Source organism: Quercus robur, chromosome 2 (genome assembly GCF_932294415.1).
Source record: "Quercus robur chromosome 2, dhQueRobu3.1, whole genome shotgun sequence".
Lineage (NCBI taxonomy): Eukaryota > Viridiplantae > Streptophyta > Magnoliopsida > Fagales > Fagaceae > Quercus > Quercus robur.
This window is the reverse complement of record NC_065535.1, coordinates 57,214,680-57,224,851: the sequence shown is the minus strand read 5'-3', so window position 1 is coordinate 57,224,851 and position 10,172 is coordinate 57,214,680. Positions and strand designations below refer to the sequence as shown.

At 31.7% G+C, this 10,172-nt stretch overlaps 1 long non-coding RNA gene across 4 annotated transcripts; it reads left to right on the top strand.

Moving 5' to 3' along the window:
- Window positions 1–942: 942 nt before the first annotated feature.
- LOC126714142 (uncharacterized) lies at window positions 943–8,476 on the top strand. 4 transcript variants are annotated; one of them, XR_007651550.1, is made up of 6 exons: window positions 943–1,222; window positions 1,420–2,860; window positions 4,412–4,486; window positions 4,669–4,705; window positions 4,796–4,843; window positions 8,065–8,476. It is a non-coding gene; the product is annotated as an uncharacterized LOC126714142 (long non-coding RNA). The 4 variants fall into 4 exon arrangements; XR_007651551.1 differs by lacking the exon at window positions 943–1,222 and adding an exon at window positions 3,993–4,054 and having other exon boundaries at window positions 1,239–2,860; XR_007651548.1 differs by lacking the exon at window positions 943–1,222 and having other exon boundaries at window positions 1,239–2,860; window positions 4,672–4,705; window positions 8,065–8,449.
- The last annotated feature ends 1,696 nt before the right edge of the window (window positions 8,477–10,172 follow it).

Below are 10,172 nucleotides of genomic sequence, written 5' to 3'. Positions count from 1 at the left end.
TTCTATTGTGTGTGTGTGTGTGTGTGTGTGTGTGTGTGTGTATTATACTATATAATAAAAGTTGGGGTTTAGAAGCCATGACTGCACCAAATTGCTGTAATTTTTAGATAAAAATAACAATTTATTTGTTCTTATCAATTTCTTCAGATAAAATAACAATAAGTGTTTTAACAAAACATGCAACCTATGAATTGTAACCATACAAAGCTGTCCACCCACACCACAAAAAAAAAAAAAAAAAAAAAAAAGCAAGTCTCTATGCACAGGAGAAATTATGGATAGACTTGCAATTCTTTAAAAACATAAGGCGTGAAAAGTTGGAGGTCAAAATCCATTTTCAAGCCCGAAATCTTTTTTTAAGCCCAATTTCCACGAGGCTTACAAAAGACGTGTATGCATGTATATGGACGCGCACGCACCCATGTGAATGCGTACGCATCTTTTGATCAAAAGCCTAAAATTTCTCTTTTATCCTTTTTGTGGGATTTTTGGTCAATCAGTCTGGCCAATTGACTAGCTAAAATGTCCCACCAAACCCTACATCCACTACCCCTATAAATATCCCCACTTTCCACCAACAAAAGGATCTCACTTTTCACCTGTAGCGGAAGATCTACCAAAACCACTCCAAAATATTTAGTGTGTTTTTGTATTCAACTTATTCACGTTTACGTTTTTTACTCTGTGTTTTTGTTCTTTTTTTTTTTTTTTTTTTTGGTTTTCACGCGTTTTTGGAGTATTGCGGTTACTGTTCATTGAACAGTAACCGCAAATGTTGACTTTCTACAGTGAACAGTGCACATGTGTACTGTTTACGGACCCACAAATTTTATTTTTTATCAATTTTTTCATTAAAAATGGGTCCCACAGCACTATTCACACATTTAAAAATTATTTTGCTACAGTGTTTTCAGTTTTCAGTTTTCAGTTTAAACAAAATAAGTTCTATCCAAACACACCCTTAGTGAGTTTCAAATAGTGCAAGAAAAGTTTTTATGAGTACTTGATTAAGCTTTCTAAACCTTTGGTTGTTATAAAACTAATCTTTTTCTCATGATTTATTAATTACACTCATCATCTTTATGATCCTTTAACCACCTTTTTGTTAGTCTTAGGGTTCTTCATCAAAACACCCAAATATCAACATTTGTTCAAGTCATTGGTTCACACACAAAGCTATGGTAGTTAATTCCAGCCAAGGGACTGATCAATCAACATCATTGTAAGTGCCACGAGGAGGAGATGTGGATCTTTCCTATGATGCACACTCTCCTCCTTGATTTTTGTTTCCTTTATGCTTTTTTGTTGTTTTTAATCTTTCAATATGTTGTTATGTACATAATAATCTGTTCTATGCCTTTTGTTTGATTTATTTCTTCTATTTTTGCTAAACTTGTTAAAATCCTAATCTGCCTCAAGGCATGTATGCATCAGTACGATGCGTACTCGTCCATGTCCATGCGTACGACTAGGGTTTATCTTCTGGTTTGTTTTCTGGGAATCTGGCTCAAAGCCCAAATGTGTATGCATTCTTCTTATGGCGTATGCCAATTTCTTGTTTTCTTTTTCCTTTTTTTGCTTTATTAGTATTTAATGACATGTTTTATTATCTCTCCTTATTTGTTTAATCTGCTTTAATTGCATATCTTTTGTCTTGTTTTGTTTCCTTTTGTATCACATGTAATAAAACTAAAAATACCAAAAATATTTGAAATAGTCTAGTTAATATGCTTTCCTTTTTTAAATAAAATCCTCATTAATTTTTAAGGTTAATCTAAAGTTTATAATCATGGAAGGTAATCAAGCATTAATTGGAAGATATTTCCTTAAAAGATAAAAGTCTAATCTATATATATAATAATAGGTGAAGCAGAGAGAAACTCAAATTGCAATTCCAATTATAACTCTAATTTTGTGTCATGTGTCTACATCTATGTGGCCATCAATTCATAATTATCCTTCCAATTGTTAGTCCAATTTTACTATACACGTGCACAATCTAATTATTATTATTATTATTATTTTGAGGTAAAAGATAGAAGTGTTACTGATAAGTCCAAACGTATACCATGTATATACCCTGTTCAAGCAGCCAGAAAACAGTGGTATTTTTTTTTTTTAGGTAAAAGATAGAAGTGTTATTGATAAGTCCAAAGGTATACAATGTATATAACCTGTTCAAGCAGCCCGAAAACAGTGGTTTTTTTTTTTTTTAGGTAAAAGATAGAAGTGTTATTGATAAGTCCAAAGGTATACAATGTATATAACCTGTTCAAGCAGCCCGAAAACAGGGGTATTTTTTTTTTTTTTTTTTTTTGAGGTAAAAGATAGAAGTGTTATTGATAAGTCCAAACGTATACAATGTATATACCCTGTTCAAGCAGCCGGAAAACAGGGGAGAAAATAGAAATTAATACAAGTTGAAAAAAAAAACTCCAAATTCCTCAAAGACTCCCTATACCCCGTGTGATCCCACTCCACCCAAAGCTCCAAGTAGCCATCCCTGTGCCTCAGGTCAATATGCAAGGTACTTGATGAGGATAGTTTCTCTGTTTCATGGACTGAGAAACTATGGTGGCAATTTTTCTCTCATCTATATCTCCTCTGCTCCTCTCTAAAACTCTAAAACACACAAAGGCTGAAACTAATCACGTATTAGAGGGCTTTAATCTCTTTTCTCTCCTTTTTTTTTCAATATGCAAACAAGGTATTTGATGAGGATAATTCAAGCGTGAGAGAGAGTTCCAACGATAGGCCGATGAGAAAGAAGGAAGCAATCAGAAGTAGAGAGAAAAATGTTCAGTCCATACACTCCGTGGAAGAGAATTACCTCCACAGCTGCTTCACTCATACTAGAGAGGTATAACTCTGTAAATTTTCTGTGCCGTCGTCTTTGTCTTTGGATTCGTGATTGTCGTCTTTAGCAAACCGTAAGAAGCCCGCTATTTTCCTCAACAACCCCACCGAGAATTTAAGAAGAAAAAACGCGCTGATTGTTTGGTAGTTTTTGTCCAGTATTGTATGGTTGTGAGAGAAAAATAAAAGATAATATAAATAATTAAATAAGAAAGATCTTGGAAGAGAGAAAGAGAGAGAAGTGGTGGGAAGAAATGGAAAGTATATAGTGGGTGGCCGTGGTCTTTTTCAGGGTTTCTTATGGCTGGCTTAACTCACTCAACAACTTTTCTTTTTCTTTGCCTTTTTGTTTGCTAGCACCCAAAATTTTGGTGCAGCTTTTGGGTAATACTGTTCTAAGGGTCTCATCATCCTTTGGATTTTCAAATTTTTTTTTTTTTTTTTAATGGAGATCAAATTGACACTCTACTCTCATAAACTTGGATCAAGTCCCCTTCTGGATGCATCTATTCTGCCATAAGAAAATGTTTTTGCCATCCCCTATTTCATAACAAAGAAACTGCCTAACCATGTCTCTAATCTTTGGGGTTTTATGAATTTTATTTGCATTTTAGGTTTTAGCAAATGAGAATAATAACATTTTGCAGAGAGGGTGATGCTATTTTTAAATTGATTTTCAGTGCCTGTTGGTTTAACTTTAGTTTAAATTAATGAAATTAAAATCAATGAAGATCAAAGGCTTGGTAAAAAATTAATGTTTGTTCTGTGAAAGTCTTTTATTATTTTTTGGATTATTTTTTGTTTCTTTTCATGCCCACATGGTCTGTGCTCTGTGACTGATGGAATTCAAAGAATTTAGTTGAATTCAAGGCAACAACCCTCCTAAAAATTATTAGACAAAAAGAGAATAGTTTTTTATGGAGTAATATTTGCTGCCTCTTATTGCTTGAGCTATAGCTTAAATACAACTATGACAAATTCATTTAAAATTGAATACAATTTCAATTTGTATTTTTGGGTGCAGCACATCACGCTTAGAAATCCTAATTTACTTAGGTTTAGAAACCCTTTTTTTTTTTTTTGGTTATTTGTTCGTTTATAAATTGTTTTAAGTTCTTTTATGTGTTTCTATACAGTTTTGTACGCTCTATTCAGTACTGTTAGTGGAAGCAATTGGACTTGCTCGGTGAGCTTATAGGTATTGATATAAATTTCATGTAAAATTGTGAGCGGTGTTAATACATTCACTTAAAAGTGAATGTCTATTTAGTACTGCTAGAAATAATTCTTGTAATTGGCTGGGTCATGTAATTAATTGGATGTGGACATAAAAGAAATCCATTTATGAATGAGGAGTAGGAGGAATACATGTTGCATACACACCTTTTTTTAGGCTTTAATTCATTCAACTGACTACCTATTATTGTAGTTTACTTTTAATTCTTTTTTCTTCAATCCTTATATGATGGTTGCTGTTGAAAGGTAGAGATAGTTATTTTCTGTATTTTTTGGTTATTTATTGGCTTATAAAGTTCTTTTATGTGTTTCTATACAGTTTTGTAGGCTTTATTCAGTATTGTTAGTGGAAGCAATTGGACTTGCTCGGTGATTTTGCTGAAGGAGCTTATAGGTATTGATATAAATTATTATTATTTAAAATTTTTCACCAATTATTAATATACAATGAATCACTGGATGCTATTAAAAGAGAATTATATGTCAAATTGTAGAATTAATTTCATGGGTTTGGTTGTGCTGAGGATGTAGGGTTAATTTGATAGGTATTTTTTGTTTTTATTTTTTTTTACCCAGCAGATGCACATTGCATCAACAGTCAACACAAGGAAAGGTAGGAAACCCATAAACACCACTCCATAGTAAATTATTGCTAGGAATATATTATGCTCTCAATAATAGTTTTTTACTCCTATTGTTTTAGGGACTCTATATTCTTGAGACTCTTTGATGTTTGAAGTTTCTGAGCAAGGTATGCTTTCAGTTTTTGATATTAATTTTTGGAGTGCATGTTTTCATTTGGATTTTCTACATTGATAATGTTTGCAACCTCTTTATCAAAGAAAAGTTATTCCTAGGGAAATATGTCAACAAAAACTTATTTCTCTCAATAGGTTAATTACTTTTTTTTTTTTTAAAGAAGAAGTAGGTTAATTGCTTTGTTCTTTTGATTGATTTTTTCTTTTCTCTTTTTATTTATTTTTTTGTGTGCAAATAGATCTCTACTATTGTTGGTGTAGTTGGCCGCATACGCTTAAATTTATTGAACATGACCCATACTCCAAGTGAGTGCCTAATTTTTCTTTCTATAATTCTGAAGGGATTTAAGTTCTAGACATTTAAGGGTTTTGATGGCATGAGTTATTTTCAATTTAAATTCCACACCAAAAGCATTCCAATTTTGTTAGCAAAGTTCTACCCCCTTTGCCTTTTTTACTAAACTCTTTTTGTTGAAAAAAATATACTCTACAAATTTAGTAGTTTCCTATTGCCATCCTCTTGGTCGTCTTCATAAAATGGTTGTTCTTACATTCCAATTTTATTTGTAACTGAGCTCAACTAAATAGTAATACATTTACTTGATAATGGTCATTGTGATAGAACACATTTGGGTGGCTTTGATTTTTATCTTCTAATTCATAATAAGTTGAAATTTGCAGTGTTTTAATTATGATCTTTTGGAATTTTGATTATGTTATTGACTTATTGTTGCATGCCAAATGTTCATCGAAAATTTCTTTTTGATGTGATGTGAAAAGAGGGAGAAATCAAGTGAAAATTGAAAGATATATATATACTCTGGTAGTATAGATATATATATTAGAGAGTTTCAACCTATAACGTCCGTTTCAGATGATATACACTAAGGATTTTTGTGTCCGCAAAAATTGAACCACAGATCTTTTATTCAACCATAAAAAGTTTTACCAGTTGAACTAACTCACATTTAGTTTATATTTGAACACTTATAAGCTATCTTATTATTATTTTTATTTTTATTTTTATTTTTTATTATCAAATTTAAAGTTACCTATTTATTTTATTTCACTTTTACTCACTATTTTTTAAAGATTTCATTTAACTTTTTACTTTATATTAATTTTAATCAATTTTTAATATTTAATCAATTTAAAATTTTTCGTTCTCATTCATGAAAGTGGGCCCCTTACTAAGAGAAATGACAACTCATCATGGACCACCCTTCTCTTTTGGCCCAACTAGCCTTCCTCATAAAAGCACGTTTTCGGCCAAAATGGCCAAATGGCCATAAAATCCTAACTATGTAGTTAGTAGTTTTAGTTACCAAACTATATTTGTTACTCGATTTAGGGCCTATAAATCGAGTCTTTGAGACTCGATTTTCATGGGTTGATCACATCTGATGTGGCATTTTTTTCCACGTGGTGTGTACCTGGAAATCGAGTCTCTAAGACTCGATTTCTAAGCCAAATTTTTTTTTTAAAATTTTAAGTCTAATCTACAAGCTGAAATATCCCAAAACAAATTTAAGAAACTCCAAACACATCCATCCCAATCCTAGATACTCAGATCAGAGGGAGAGAAGGAGCTCAGAGGGAGAGAACCTCACCAGTGCGGCCTGGGGCTCGCGCAAGCCTGGGTCTCCGATCTCGATCTTCTCTCTCTTTCTGTTTCTGGTTTTTTTTTTTCTCTGATGTTCTGGTGTTTCCTCTGATTTGGTCTTATTTATAAGAGTTAGAAATCGAGTCTCTAAGACTCGATTTCCATGTGGTCCACGTGGAAAAATATGCCACATCGGATGTAATTAGAGTATGGAAATCGAGTCTATGATGCTCGATTTATAGGCCAAAATCGAGTCTTTTAGACTCGAGATGCTAGTAAATAATATAATTTGGTAACTAGAACTACTAACTATATAGTTAGGATTTGATGGCCATTTGGCCATTTTGGCCCACGTTATCAGCCGAACCTGCACAAAAAGAGAGAGCTCTCATTAGTACCACAAAACAAATCATCTCTGAGGCCTTAACTGTCTACCTCCATAAGTTCATGTTAGTTTTCTCATCTTCTCCCCCTTGGATGCATCCAATCATTCATTCAACAGACTCTGTGAATACATCACTGCATTCATTCAGAGTGCTACATCAAATCAATTTATTCCACTCTCTGAATAAATTGCATGCAATTTGTTTTTCTTGTTTCATCACCAAAATACTTGGTAAGATTGCCTTTCCATGTTTTATCCTAGAGACTTATACTGGCATATGGCACCCACAAGGTAAGATCTTTTTGCCTGATTTATATAGTACATTCGGTTTCTTTTTCATTCACTTTTCTCTAGAACCCGATTACCTCAAAGCTTCAGAAAATGGTCCTTGGTTCATGGGTATTGGGAAATTTAGACCCCAATTGATTTTAATTAGCCAAGTTGATTAATTAAATCAATTATGCAATGATAATGTTAGGCAAAGTAATTAATTTATTAACAGGACACATGGGAAAAGAGGGAGAAATCAAGTGAAAAGTAATGACTATGTGGATGCATAGATGGAATTAAAAGTAAAGGTTAAGATTTTTCTATACTACTATTTAAGGGGCTGCACCTGTTTGAACCGGATTTTTTTTTGTTCCAAAATACCCACACATTCCTATGTTTTCCTATGTTTAAGTAGAGACAAACTAAAGAATAATTTGGTAAAACTATTTTTTTTTTTTTTTTTGTTCCAAAATACCCACGCATTCCTATGTTTAAGTAGAAACAAAACTAAAGAATAATTTGGTAAAACTATGTCTTTTAACTCTTGCATAAATATTACCTACAAAATATGACCATTTTCTGTTCAGGTATTTGAAATGCTCCAACTACCCATGTTCCTTCCATCAATAAACTCACGTTTGCAATTTTTTTTTTTTTTTTTTACCTTTATCAAGGCTTAACCGTTTTAACATTAATAAAAAAAAAATCTTTTTTTTTTAATTTGCAATTTCTTAATCTAATCTCACGTTACTTTCAAATTTTTTTATGAAAAAAAAAAAAAAAAAAAAAAAATCTTGCTCCCAGTTAATTGTTTATGTTCACGTTCATTCTCATCCCTCACCCTCAAAAATAGGCCCTACAACTATCCAATCCTCAAGTCTTTTTATTTTTTATTTTTTATTTTTTATATTTTATATATACCAAGAGCAACCACCATTTTTGCATTTTGGTAATAGGTTACAGCCTTTCAAAACAAGATTCAAAAGGTATTTACTCAACACTCAAAGAGATTGCCCGCTGTGTCCACCACCATCACAGCAACATGGACACTTAAAGAAATCTTGAAACGCCGGTCAATGAGTCCTATCGAGAGGTTTGAAGGTGCAGGTCTCGCCACTGAATCGTGTTCCATTACTTTGCAAAAACAACAAAAAAACATTTGTGTACCATTATATATTATATATTTGGTAGCTTTTCTTTTTAAATGTTTGGTTGAGGTTGTTCTTACTTTTTTAATACTTCTATTACTTTTGATGTTTTTTTTTTATATTATAAATTATTACTTTTGTAAATACTTATTTCCTTTGATTTAAGTTGTTCTTTATGCGTGTACTTTGAACTTATGTTTGGTAAAGTTGTTTTTTAGGCCGTTCATGATGTTGTGTGGTGATTGATGAAATCTTGGGAAATTGCTGTCATTTGAAAAGATTTTGCATTTGTCTATGATATAGCACCCCGTACCACATAAGATGCTCAATATTACCAAGCAAATAATGCACACATAAATCTTTGGCTTTGGCATTATAAAATACATCCGTAACAAATTCAACTGAAAAAAATTTATATAATTATCATTCAACAAGCATCCATATTAAAGAAAAAATTAAAAGTCTTCATGGTTTCGGTCCAATATTGATCAATTTGTTTTGGAAGTTATTGAATACAAAGCATGATTTGATAAACTTTTCCTGTCATCAACTAAGCATCTCAGATTGATTTTTTCAAGTTGGATTTTGTAGAATATAAGTGCACAACATCTCATTGGAATCCACAACAATTGAGTTTTGAGGATATTTTCTTGCCATTGATCCGTATTTTATATAACTGTAATTATCTAATCAAAATTAGTGTTAAAATTTGATGTCTAATTTTCTGGACTATTTACAATTTTATCTTAGCTTCATTTGATCAATGTCTTTGGATGAAGGAGTATAAAGATCAGCGATCTGCAAATGACAACAACCATGTTTCTCTCTCAAATTCCTTCCAAGGATATTCTCACCATTTCTTTTAGCTAGGCTTTTTTTAATTGATAGGAAAATTTTGTCTCCATCACATATGATATTAAAGTTCAATATTGTTGCTTACAATATATTTAAAACTAGCATCTGAGCAAACGCTCACGATTACTATAACGAATGCAAATTATTAACATTTACCCAAAAGAATTAAGGACGATACAATTTTCAACATCCAAAATAGTAAAGGCAAACAGAAAATGAGAGTGAAGGACGATGCAATAATAAAGCAGATACAAATCATTACAACATCTACTTTTTTAAATAAATAAAAAAGTACTTAATTACATAGTTTGGATATAATTTTTTTTTTTTAATTTTGGTAATTAAATGATAGTTCTTCAAGTCCCAATCTGAAGTAGACCATTTTACATACATGGAGCCATGCAATATCATCACAAGGTCAATTTAAATATTTCATTTCACATGTTTATGCTTGATGTTTATTGTACTTATCATTGTTGTGTACGTTTTAAAGTCTCTATTAATAACACAGACACACATTTTGTATCATAGGTTCATGACAAATGCTGCTGGAAAGCAATTAGAATGTGGAACAAATAACATTGCTCCACCAACTTCTCCACCATAGCCGGCATAATATTGATAAGTTCACATATTCCAAGTTTCAGATATAGTGAATTATTTTACAGTTTTACTTGATGTAAATATTTCACTTTTCTACATTGATCCATCAACTTTTCATAATAGCTTTTGTAAAGGTTAGCACATGTATTTTGTAAGTAGTTTTATTGTTACGATTTCATTATGCATTTTCATTATATGCACTATTTATAAGATTTATTCAATGGATCTTTTTTTCCTCCCCTATAGGTTAATACTAAATTATAGCATCATCTTCCAATTAATAACACATTGATTATTACATAAACAAAATTGGCAAAAAATGATAATAATTACGGAATACTAGCCTCTAAGCACGGGCTCACACGCGTGCTCAGTGGTTCTTCTATTTTTTGGGTAAGGGTTAATTCAGAGTATTTATTATAATTTGGGATTACTTTATATTTCAATCACAAAAAAAA